Below are 12,748 nucleotides of genomic sequence, written 5' to 3' on the forward strand. Positions count from 1 at the left end.
CCTCCCTACAGAGGGGTGACTTGGCTGAGTATGGGTCTCCACAGTTTGTATTGTATGCCAGCAAAATAAGGCTGACTTTGAATCAGCATCTCAGCCCTCCTAGAAAAGTCACAACTGGAATTTCTAGACCTTGAACTTATGAAAGTGAAAAATTTGGTTATCCCAGTCTTACACATTAGTCCACAATGGGCTGCATTCTCCACTTCTACAGCACTATACAGCACTACCAACAGTCAAAGCTTTTAAATGCATAGAATTAAAACTGGTTTTGCAAGTCTTATGTACACTAAATAGCACATAATTTAGGCTACAGGTGAAGAGAAATTGTTTGAGCTATTGTCTTAAAGGAAAATAAAGAGAAAAAAAGTCATTTAGTATGAATTAAAAGAAACCAAAACAACTGATTAGAAATATGGAGAAAAGCTTATAATGCAGTATGTATTCTATGTAAATGTTAGAGTAACAATTTCTCTTCCTGTTCTGTTCAGCTGTGTATTACATAGAATTAAATTAGTAGTCCTGGCAGGAGACATCCCTCTTGATATTTAGGGGATTTCACAAGCATGAGTTTACACAGAGTCTGCTCAGCAAGACACGTGATACACCAGAGGAGGACCCAAATAACACGCAGTAGGGATCAGTGCAGGTTCCATTGGTGCTGATAGAATTTTGGTTGTTCTTTTTCTTGAGGCTGCCAATTTTAATAAAAATGACAAAATCCCAAACCGAATGTAACTTTATCATTCAATATAACTGACACTGCAGGAAGTGCAATATGCAGTTAGAAAGAAAATAACTGTATTCTATGTAGCATATCCATTATGTGCTAGCAATATAACAACTTTGGATAATCACAACTGCTTTTTTCCTTTAGCTAAAAATAAATATTGAAAACGGAAGGTAATCATCCATACTGTGAAAAAAAAAATATTCTTTCCGTCTTAAATCATACCGACATCCATCCAATTATCAAGATGCTCATGAGCAAGTCTCCCCACTAAGGGACAAAAGATGGAAGACTGCTACTTTCCCAAAAGAGCAAGTCATTATAGGAAGGAGACACTTTTATAGTTTCTCTGTGTTCTGGCTTGCTAGGAGATAAATAATTTACATCTGATACAATCTTAACACACAATCATTCAGCTACGTATAATGTACTTATGAGACACTAACCCTATCTATGCACGCTAACACTTCTGCTTCCCCACTATATAATTGCATCCATGTCCATGAGACATTTATTCCTATCAACCTCATAGGGTTCTGTGCACCCAGTATGGACCCACGCAAAGACATGATACTCCTGATATGCAAAATCCATTTCCTAACTGAACTGACACCAGGAATTACATCCATGCCTCAGAGTAACAGCAGGAACAAAGAGCATGGGAAGATTATTTGCATTTCTAAATTTATCAGTTACTATGCCTCAGTTTCCAGAATAGAATGTAATAGAACAACCTCTGGCATTCACTTCCACATACTGAGACAACAGAATAAAAAGGTATTTTTTTCAGTCAGCTTTTACCAAAGTAATATATTGGAAAACATTGCTTGCATGTAATGAAAAACTAACTAGAAACAACAGACACAAGTCAAAAGCTCCAGCAATTACACTCTAGAGACAGCACCACTGTATGTTGCAGAAAACTAATAGTTCTTTGGACAGAGAATTCATTGATTTAATGAGTGTCTGATGTAAAAATGAAGAGTTCACCATAACATCTGATAAAAACAGCATAAGACTTTATAGTGAACTAAGATTAGAATTACAGGTTACCCTGGTTACAGCTACTGATGAATTTCAAAAGCAGCCAGAATTAGCTTGAATCATTCATTGCATGCATTAGCGAGCATATGAAGGAAAAAAGCTTGACAATGAATTATCACTTGGGAAGGTAATTTTGATCTGAACTGCTGTTTCAATAAATGTAAACAATTTTTTAATTAGTTTTTTCAATGACTTCAGGTTGTTCTCTTATTGATAGTACCCCAATTGTTATTTGCAAATAAACAGAGGCTTTTCTAAATAAGTTATAGAAGACTTCATAATTAATTTTAGTCTGATCTACTCTTCTTGATAAATCCTCTGGGAAATTAACTCAGATAGATACTAACACAATTATTTATATTAAACTCTCTCTAATCTTCTACAGATAAGTTTACTTTGATAAAATATATGGACTTGGAAGATTTCACAAAACTGGATTTCAAATAACCATTTCAAAATTCAATGAAATACTATGAAACCTGCCAAAAGAACTTTATTAATACATAAACAATTGTAAGATAATTTATCATTTGTACAGTTATTAAAAAACCCCAACAAGATAGGAATGGTGGCTTTCCTAGCACCATGAGTATGTGCTGAAGGAAAAAAAAAAAAAAAAAAAAAAAAAACCACACACACACTAAAAAGACTAAAAAAGTTGCATAGGAAAGTTTACATAACGTTAGTGTTTGGTGTGCCCTAAGCTCAAACTACTCTGAGGATCAAGCTGTCTTAGCTTCACAGGCTATTTCATCCATCATTCATGAGCTATCATCATAAATGACCCTCTTTGGCAAGAAGGCAAAAAATGGAACTGGGCTGCACCAAAATAAGTGTGAGCAGGAGGTAGAGGGAGGCGATTGTCTCCCTCTACTCTCATGAGACCCTACCTGGAGCACTGAGTTCGGCTCTGGAGCACCCAACAAAAGGACACGGATCTGTTGGAGTTCTGGATGCCCCATCCCCTGTTCAAGGGCAGGTTGGACAGGGATTTGAGCAACCTGGGCTAGTGGGAGATGTCCCTGCCCATGGGACACATTCCTGTGAAAGTTACTCTTGTCAAGACAATGTGCTTTTCTGTAACTGCAGTAGAATAATACTATTGATGCCAGTTAACCCTATCCTGCAATACTCATTTTGCCTCTTGCAATTCTCCTAACAAAATCATAGTGTCATAAGTATTGACAAACCAAATTTTAAAATCCAGAATATAGTGGATTTTGAACATTCACAAGTAACTTCATAATCATGAAAACTATGTAATTAAACCTGTCATCTTAAAATAGAAAAAGAGGTAATTCTATAATCACTAAACAAAACACTAGCAAACTTAAGACTGAGAGTTTTTAATTACCTTTCCACACAATATCAACAGCATTGTTTGGATACAGATTCCTGTCTAACAAAGGCAGCATTTCAGGCTTACATCTTACAAATGGAATCAAGATGAAGCTGTAAAGCTTCTCTTTCAATGTCACAGTTTGTAGAAAAGGGTATATAAATGAATCACTTCTCTAATTTATGCTTCCAATGGCAATGAATACAAACCAATGTCAAAAAACTTTTTAAACAACTGTCATTCTATGTAACAGAATAGAAATACACTTATCTCACAGTAGACATTAAAAAAAACCCCACACATACACTGCAAAAATATTGTTATCTTAATTCTTTGTAATACATACTAAGAAACTGAACATCAACAGGAACAAATGAAAAAGATCCATTTACTGCCATGCTAATACAGTAATTTCAGCCAGTTCAGAATCTAACACACACAGCAAAGATTATCACCCTTAAAATATGCATGGTAAATATTTATCCAGATAATCAATGTCTTTTCTTCCCGAGCTAACTAATCTTCAGTTGTAGTTACGTCCCTATGGTACGGGAGAGCTCCTGACAGAGAGATTTAATGCCGGAGAAGAAAGATTAAGCAAGACATTTAAAAAGACTAAAAAAGTTGCATAGGAAAGTTTACATAGCGCCAGCATTTGGTGTGCCCTAAGCTCAAACTATTCTGAGGATCAAGCTGTCTTAGCTTCACAGGCTTTTGGCCATCATTCATGAGCTATCATTATAAGTGACCCTCCTTAGCAAAAAGGTAAAAAATGGAACTAAACACAATGTTCTTTGTAGGTGGAAGTCCCATAACGAAAGCAATCTGAAGATCAGTCACTGCCAATTCTAGCTCCTACTGAAAGTCAGCAGTTTTATGAATAGCAACATTTTCTAAGCCAAGACTTAACAGGGAAAATGCCTCCTATCATGTAGTCTTGCAACTGTCTGTTATCATTTCCTCTACTGTCCCTATCATCCTCCAAGAAAGAAAGAAACAACCATAGGTTTACTTGTAATTGATGCCGGATTTGGATACATTTGCATTTTTCTCTAGTGGTCGATAACTCATTAAATGTAACCACTTCACAATCAAGACATGGAAATAAAATATCTAAATCAAGGCAGTTTAATATGTAAGTGTGCATTAAAAGTCTTTGGGTTATCTAAAGGCCACAGGTTTTCCAGAGTAACAACAAAGGTGAATGATTATCAGTCCAGTTTCCGAAAGTGACATGGCAGGTTTAACATCTATGTGCCAGAATCTACACAATGCTAAAGTTCCTTGAGTTTTCCATGAGAACCTGGGGCTCATAACTTGTAGACACAAGTTAAAAGCTTAGCAAGTGTGTGGTTCCTTCTAAAGACTGTTATATCTAGGCCTATCTATAATCAGAAGACCCATTTATGATGTTTTCTTGCTCTTCTTCAAGCTCCTATTTCCTGTTTTCCTAGATATGCGACATTCAATGGATTAAGACAGATGAAACTGTTCACCTTTTCTTTTGAAGCAGGGCTAATACGAACTCAGTGTAAGATTCTGAGTTAGTGAAAATAAAGAAAAATAGCGTAAGTTTGTATGACAGCTACCAGGCGAGCTCTAAGAGGGCACGGCCTGGGTCTCTCTTTCTGACTTCAGGAATTATATTTCAATAACCAATTGTCCAATGACTCTTTATGATAACATACCGTTGTTTTTCACATAAATGCTTCCACTTCAGCAACACTTTTCTACTGCTTCCCAGCCTTGTCTTCACAGTTAGCTCTAGACTGCAGTTATAGGTTTTACTCTGCATCTCTCATTTAGAGAGATGATCTGCATTCCTCATTTAGTCCCTTCTGACTTCATTATATTTACACATAAACCCTTCTTTTCACCTCTATCCTGGCAATTAGAATTTGGAGCTACCCTATGCTCGCTCCCCTAAAAGATTCATTCTTCCAACTCAGATGGGTGGATGAAAACTATCTATGTAGTTTTATACCAAACAAACAAACAGGAACAAAGGGTCAACAGAGCAGCCTGTACTTTCTAAATGTAAACTATCCAACAACCTGAAACATAGCAGCAAAGCATCCCCTGAATTGTTTAGCAAATGCAAAATTCATTCCTTAAGAGGAAAATCAGTAACTAGGCTCACCCAGTACGCTCTTAGAAGTGAGACAGGCCCACTCGCACCTGGTATGCACTTTGCAGTTCGGAGAAGATAACACTTTATGCTCAGCAAGGGATGCAAGAGGTTGTCTTCCTCCCACTGGAAATGCAATTTGAAAGCAGCTGACAGGCAGCAGAACCAGGGCTACTCCACAAGGTTAGGCAGACCAAGAGCTAAGGTTGACTACAGCACAACAGGAGCAGCAATCTTACCTACCAGGGTGAAGCGCCATAGTATCCAAGCAGGGCTAGGCTGCTGAGAGTAACGTGCTGGTGGCCACCCAGCAATTTCAGACAAGACCAGGTAACAAAGCAAGTCCAAGGCAAATTCTGGAATCCCATTCATCAAGCCAGGATAGCAGGACACAGTGCTAGCTACTACACAGCTCATGAAAGATGTAGGAGCCATGGCCACAGCTTAAGTGTAGCTCCTAAAGAGCAGAGAGTGTGTGGGCGGTGGCCCCAGGTGAGCCTGTTCCTCCAATCAAGGCTCCTTGGTGCACTCAGGGCCCTGGAAAAATGTTCTCCTGCAGAGAGCAGTCTCCTTCACTAGCAAATGGTGTCAGCTCCACACTGGCAGGCACCAAGAGGATGAAAAGAGGATGAATTTTGTCTTGGAGATTGTGCCTGTGTCACTGCACACACAGCTTCATCCCATGGCATTTACGTATGGGGCCCCCCAGCTTTCTTCACACCCCATGAGAAAAAAATGCTGGTGCTGAAGCCAGGAGCTGCCAGCACCTTCTTAAAGATGCTTAGTAGCAGGCAGGGATTTAAAAGCTGACGCTGTTGAACTTGACCATGTATTTGCTATACACCTTTACTTTCTGAGCAAATTTTATGGATTCTTTAATAGAGTCTTTTAAACTTTAGGTTTAAAACTTATCTAAATCTTTTAAACTAATGGGTTAAGATGCACAGTCTTCCTAGACAAATAGCTTATACATACAAAATCATATGTTGGCAACAATTCAGCTTTCTTTTCCCCATTCAAAACATTCTTTGTCTGGTACCTGGTTGAAATAACCTAACCTGTCAATTCTGTGGCTCTAAAAAAGATTGATATCAGCTGAAATCTGCCTGTAGTCCACATTTTAAATCCTAAAACAATCCAAATGTAGTGCTGTACTGGAGGTTTCTTCATCAGAGACAGATATTTTTTTTACAGGAAAATAAAACCTCCCAAAAATAAAGTTCTAATGAATACAACTTGGCTTGATAAATCTAGGCACAGAAAGAAATTTGCTAATATTCTGCACCATAGCTAAGTGAACAAGGAGTTGGGAGCAAAAGTTTACTTGCTATTATATGTTTAATTTGCATTTTATTTTGTTCCTGGGTGAAAAAAGAAATGCCAAGAGAAAATAGCAGAAGTGGGAGAAAATGGAACATAAACTTTTGGTGGAAGGGTATAATAATTCTCATCAGAAATACATTTATAGTGAAATGTAAGTTTTTAGAAGTTATTACTTCTGTCTGCAACGCAGTCTTGATAGTGTATGATTTATGTTTTCTATTTTCTAAGCAAGCATGTTAAAAGTTATTAGATGAAATAGAAAGCAAATCATAGAACACTAAAGTATTTTTCTAGTCAATTTTCAAAGTAAAGACACCAAAAACAGTCATTTAGTCCTAGGCTTTTATGATTTCCTAACAAAAGTATCATTAATATGATTTGTTTGAAAAAAATCTGCTTGCAATTATGAATAGTTCACTTGATTTATGCCAGTAAAGCTACAAAAAGGTGAATCTGCAAAAAGAAATTTCTATAAACAAGCTTTTAACCTACAGTTTTGAGGGTTCAGGATTTATAGGTAAAAAATTATAGACACAAATGGTTTCATGAGCAAATTCATGCTCTTAAATATTTGAGAAAAAGATAAGTACTTATCAAGTTTCTGAGACTATTCCCTGACCTAAAAAAATTGATGGTCAGGCTTCTACTTTCATTTCACAGTGCTTACACACCAGAGATGTTCAGCCTTGCTTGATTCACAAGAGGTTTTCATTGGCCCCTGTCCTTAGGGTACCCCATCAGTTAAATAAGGTGCATCCCCAGAAAGGCTACTGAGTGTTAGGGACACCTGCCTAAGTTACATAAATCTTTCCATGTGTTGCGTAAAGTGTGTAGGTCTTCAGTTCTGCCTCTGCACCAGGGACACCTACAGCTGACTGCCACGATGGCCTGTATTGTGGCAGCTGTATGTCCTTTGGGACCGCTGACCGCTGTTGTGGTCACAGTTCTAGGATGGGGCATGTCCCACACTGAAGCCATAGGCATATATTAAACAGAGGTGCCTGGCAATGTCCAGTGCCTCCAAGTTTAAGTGGCAAATGATAAAATTGGAAGCATCTGTTTTCCTAGCACCTAAACTGGCATCCAGATCCAATTTTTGTTAACAAAGTTTACTTAGGGAATTAGCTATTGTTAACCTATGAATACCACACAAAAAGTTTATAATTTCATTTCCATATTTTAATATTTCATGCTTATGTCGTCTTCTCCCACCCCCCAGTTTGTTGTGGTTTAACCCCAGCCAGCAACTAAGCCCCACACAGCCACTCACTCACTCACCCCTGCATTGGGATCTGGGAGATAATCAGAAAAGTGAGAAAACTCATGGGCTGAGATAAAGACAGCTTAACAAGTAAAGCAAAAGCCCTGCAAGCAAGCAAAGCAAACCAAGGAATCCATTCACCACCTCCCATGGGCAGGCAGGTGTTCAGCCATCCCCAGGAGAGCAGGGCTCCAGCATGCGTAACAGTTACTTGGGAAGACAAACACCATCACTCCAAACGTCCCCCTCTTCCTTCTTCTTCCCCCAGCTTTATATACTGAGCATGACCTCATACGGTATAGAATATCTGTGTGGACAGGTTGGGTCAGCTGTCCTGGCTGTGTCCCCTCCCAGAATCCCGTGCCCCTCCAGCCCTCTCGCTGGCAGGGCCTGAGAAACAGAAAAGTCCTTGACTTAGTATAAATATTACTTAGCAACAACCAAAACCATCAGTGTGCTATCAATGTTGTTCTGACACCACATCTGAAACGCAGCGCTGCACCAGCTCCTGAGAAGAAAATTAACTTTATCCCAGCTGAAACCAGGAGACTGTTGAAATTCTCTTAGCTACACTTACTCCTACTGCAAAAAGAATTCACCAACTTTCATCAAAGCTCTGGCCTTTAAAGGCAACTTGATATGTTGACAAAGAAGTATTATTATTTTTCTGAAAAGAGAGAAAACTCTGCCCTCTAAAAGAAACAAAGAAGGAGAGGAAATTGTTTGAAGTATTAAAATCTGTCTGCAGTGAACCATTCAAAAGACAATAGCAGGAGAGACCTTTACTGAAAGGATAATGAGAAAATCACTTAGCAGGCAGTACAAAGGGTATTTATATGTGAAGCCTTTCCCTTGTAGCTTTTTGGTTTTTAAAAATAAACAGAGGAAAGAAACTAACAAGAAACTAAGTTGTTGCAATTTAAGGTGCCACCAGTGTCATTGGCCATGCCTTCTGGATGCCTGAGTGTGAAAAAAAATGTGTCAACATTTGTTTTAAGAATTTTTCTTCTCATATGCGTTGAGCTAAATAACAGCATATATACCAGTAGCATTAATTTGATGGGGTCCTACATTCAATTTTGTGTAAACAAAAATAATAAAAGCTAAGAAACAAAGTTTGGGATTAAATGGAATAAATTTGGGGAAAATAGTTTTCGTAACAGAATAAATACACTGCTCTTCAGACTCAAATTGATGTAGTGTTTTGCTGATATAGCTACTCTCTCAGTCTTTTTGAAGTAAGGAAATGGCATTTCTTCTATTTTATAGAGGAAGAATTGCAGCACTACATGGAAAAATTACTTGGAAGCAACAGTATCACTCTGGAGTGCTGAGTTGAACCCATGACTCCAAAGATAAAGTAAATGATAGAAGTTAAAATCACAGCTATTTCCTTTCAGCTTCCCTTCTGCTTATTGAGTAATTTGAAAGATTGTAGTCTATTCCAAATCAACAGAAGTCCCCTCTCCTCTTATAATATTCCTTTGTCTTTTTCTCAGGGCAGACGAGGTGCGGCAGCTGCACCAAAAATCTGCTTATGAAGTTGGTCTGCCAGGCCAGAAGTGATAAAAATCCTTGCTATAGCACTACCGTGGAATGACAGAGCATGTGAGTTCATAGAGGTATCTTCTGAGCACTTTTCGTGACCATTAAATTCACTTCTCAAATAGAAAAGAAATTCAATGGGGTAAAATAGCCTCTGCTGACTAACATTTTCATTACATAGCACCACACAGCTCAGAAAAGAATGGTCTGTTACTGCTGTTTTCTAATGAGTGTTTATTATCCCCAGGCATGCTGCAGTGTGAGAGTACTGCCCGTGATTAATGATTTTACCTGCTGCAAAAAAGCAATTGGAGAAATGTCCATTTCATTTATTACCTGAGAAACACTACTAAAGTGTAACTATTTGAGTACTTATAGAGGAAGACACTTTGTAATCAATAATGAATAGATTCAGTCACCTTAAAAGCCATATAATCTAGAGTTTAGAAGTAACACCTTTTATGAATTGACAGACTTCCCCTGCTGGTGATTGAGTTACAGAAAAGCTTAATCTTTCAGATGAAGATGTTTTGGAAACTTCTTGTCATAGAAGGAACTATGCTATCTATGCTGAAAACAGACCACCAAGTCTGGGGATGAGCAGGTCACACACATTATAAATTTTGGTCCTTCTAGTCCTGCAATAACTCCAGCTTTAGAGTCACACTGGTTGTAAATTGGTTCTGCAGCGGTGACAGTGTTCACGTCTACATGATTCAGTGTATTTATTAGCGAGGTCAAACATCTCTGCAGATCTCAGTGTGGTCTGACTTCCTCTTTCATACCTGCCAATGTTTTTGTACCTGCAAAGTGAACTGCAGCTGCCTACGAGTTTCCACTCTGCTAGCAACTTAATGCATGTTGAAGATAGATTTCTCGTCTCTAATGGAGGAGATAAAGAATAACTACAAACCTCAGAGCTCAGACATTATGGCATTCATCTAGCACATTAAAAGTACAGGTTCAAGCTATTCATTTTAAGCAGTAATTAAAATCTGAGCCTACTATATGATGGATTCTAAGTATTTCAAGTGCCTGGTGCCTGCCTATCCTGAGGTAGGTGGTTTTCTGTCTCATCTTGTGTATGTCTGCCTTCATCTCTCATTTTGACCAGATCTTCCATTCTGCATCTATTCAATGTTTAGGATCAGCAAAGATATAGTTTAGGGGAATCAGCACTTTTCAAACAGAAAACCTCTAAATCTTTTACAGAACATACCCAGCTGATTCCAGTTGTGAATATTTATTACCCTGAGGTCTTCCACCCTACTGAATTTCAAAGGTCTTTTGCAAGCAGTTGAGGTGTTGAAAATGTTCAGAGAAAGGTTACAAGAACCCTCTATAATAAGAAGTGCCAGGCAGCCTAAGTATAAAAATTGCTACTAGTTCCTCCAGCAAAAATTAGCTAGGATAGCACTGCAATAATGATGGCAATAGAAAATACGAATGTCTCTAATTCCCAGATGGGCTGTTGTCCTGTAACCTACAGATCTGTCTGGGGTAATTTTCTCTTTCATTGACATTCATATCCAAGTGCCCTAGCAGCTATCCATGCAGCCCCAAGAATGTCAGAGATGACATTCTGAAGAACAGCAGCTCCAGTGATTATACAGCCTCCCTGCTCCAGCTACTGTCTCACTGCAGAGCATATACCAGTATCGGTAAATCTTGCATAACTCCTAAAGCATAACCTGATTAATTATCAATACCACGCATAATGGTTTCATGGCAGCTTTTAGGTCATCATGAAAATAATAGGAAAAAGGATATTGTATAGCCATGTGTCAATATGCCTGCAGTATCCACAGTACTATTTGTAAGTGTGAGCCATCGCTGCTGTTTAAACTCACTTCCAGGAATTTAGATTTGAGTCAGGACACTTATTTTCAACCAGGAGATGAAAGGTTTAAGTCCCACCCTGGTTTTAAGCTGTGCAGTTCCTCTGACTCCTGTGGAACAGCTTCAGTCATATGCTGATATGAACAGTATCAGAATTAGACAAAACGTCTCTAAATAGTCATGTTCTGGCATGTATCATGGCCACTACTGCTGTCACAGTGTCTCCAGGTCTTGCTGACACACTGCCTGAGCTTCCCTTTCAGCCACAGAAGATACTGCAAATGTCTGTTTCTTTGACATCACATTTCTTCCTACGTTGTCCTTCTTTAATGGAATCGTTCCCATTTCCTTTTCCTGAAATGACTTTTTCAGTATTAAAAAATGAACATAAAAAACCCTGTAAAATGAATCTTCCAGCCCTCCCTCCTCATTTCACCAATCGCAGATTGTTCAGAGCTGCGTTCTCTTAAGCAGCAAGTTCTTATGTAAACCAAACCATCACTGTGTTTGTGTCCCTCTTTCCTCTCAGAAAGTTTTTAATATATCCCCCATATATATCCCTGTATTTCCTCTCATCCCTTTTCCAAACAATGGCTCTTAAATTGACCACTGGATCTCAATCTCTCTTTTTAAACTCCTGAGTATCTATTTGTTCCCTCCCAGGCCTGACCTTCCAACCAACATCTGGTCTATGAAAAGATGCAGGGGCAAATGGAAGTTAACCTGGATTTTCATCTCTCTGGATACTCAGGTGTCTCAGCAAAAGCAAAGCAAGTTTTTGGCAAAAGAATTGACAAACCCACAACATCCTGAGAGTATTTTTTCTACATGTTCCTAAAATATTGTAATAAAACATTTTTGCTTCGCATTTTTGCTTGCTGAGAGAAACTATTTGTACAGCTTTTCCTTTCATCTCAACCAAAGAAGATCATGCGTCTGGTACCTGTCATATGTACATGGCCATAGTGGCAGGAAACTTGCATAAAACACATTTCTTGTTTTATCTAAATAATCCCATTACCTGCCACCAAATAGTGTAAACAATGCAATGCACAGAGACAGATATCAAACTGGATTTGAGTCAGAAAGCTAGGGAGGAAAACATTAATTTATATTTCAGAGTATGGAAAATACTCCTAGCAAGTACATTTGAGTCTTGCTTTGTTCACATCAAAACCAGGTTGCAGGGGCAGCTCATTTCATTTCTATGTGAATAAATCGAAGGATGGAATATTCACAGAAAACCAGGTGGCTGAAGACAGCAAGCAGAGACTAAATACTTACCTTTAAGGCAACTTAAGCATAATGATATGAATCTTCCAGTTTCTCACTTTGCAGTTTGCTTTTTATCAAACACTTTAAAATGTAGCATTCCATAGGGCCGGGAGAGGCAGGTTAGAAGTGTGATGTGTCTCTAAACCACTAATACCTACTCAATTGATCAAACATCTAAAGGAAACCACTCAGTTTTCCAGTCTTGTCGAAATCTGTCCTACGTTTGGATTCTCATCCCGCATCCTCACAAGCTGGTCTTAAAGACAA

The sequence above is a fragment of the Falco rusticolus genome, chromosome 14, assembly GCF_015220075.1.
Source record: "Falco rusticolus isolate bFalRus1 chromosome 14, bFalRus1.pri, whole genome shotgun sequence".
Classification (NCBI taxonomy): Eukaryota; Metazoa; Chordata; class Aves; order Falconiformes; family Falconidae; genus Falco; species Falco rusticolus.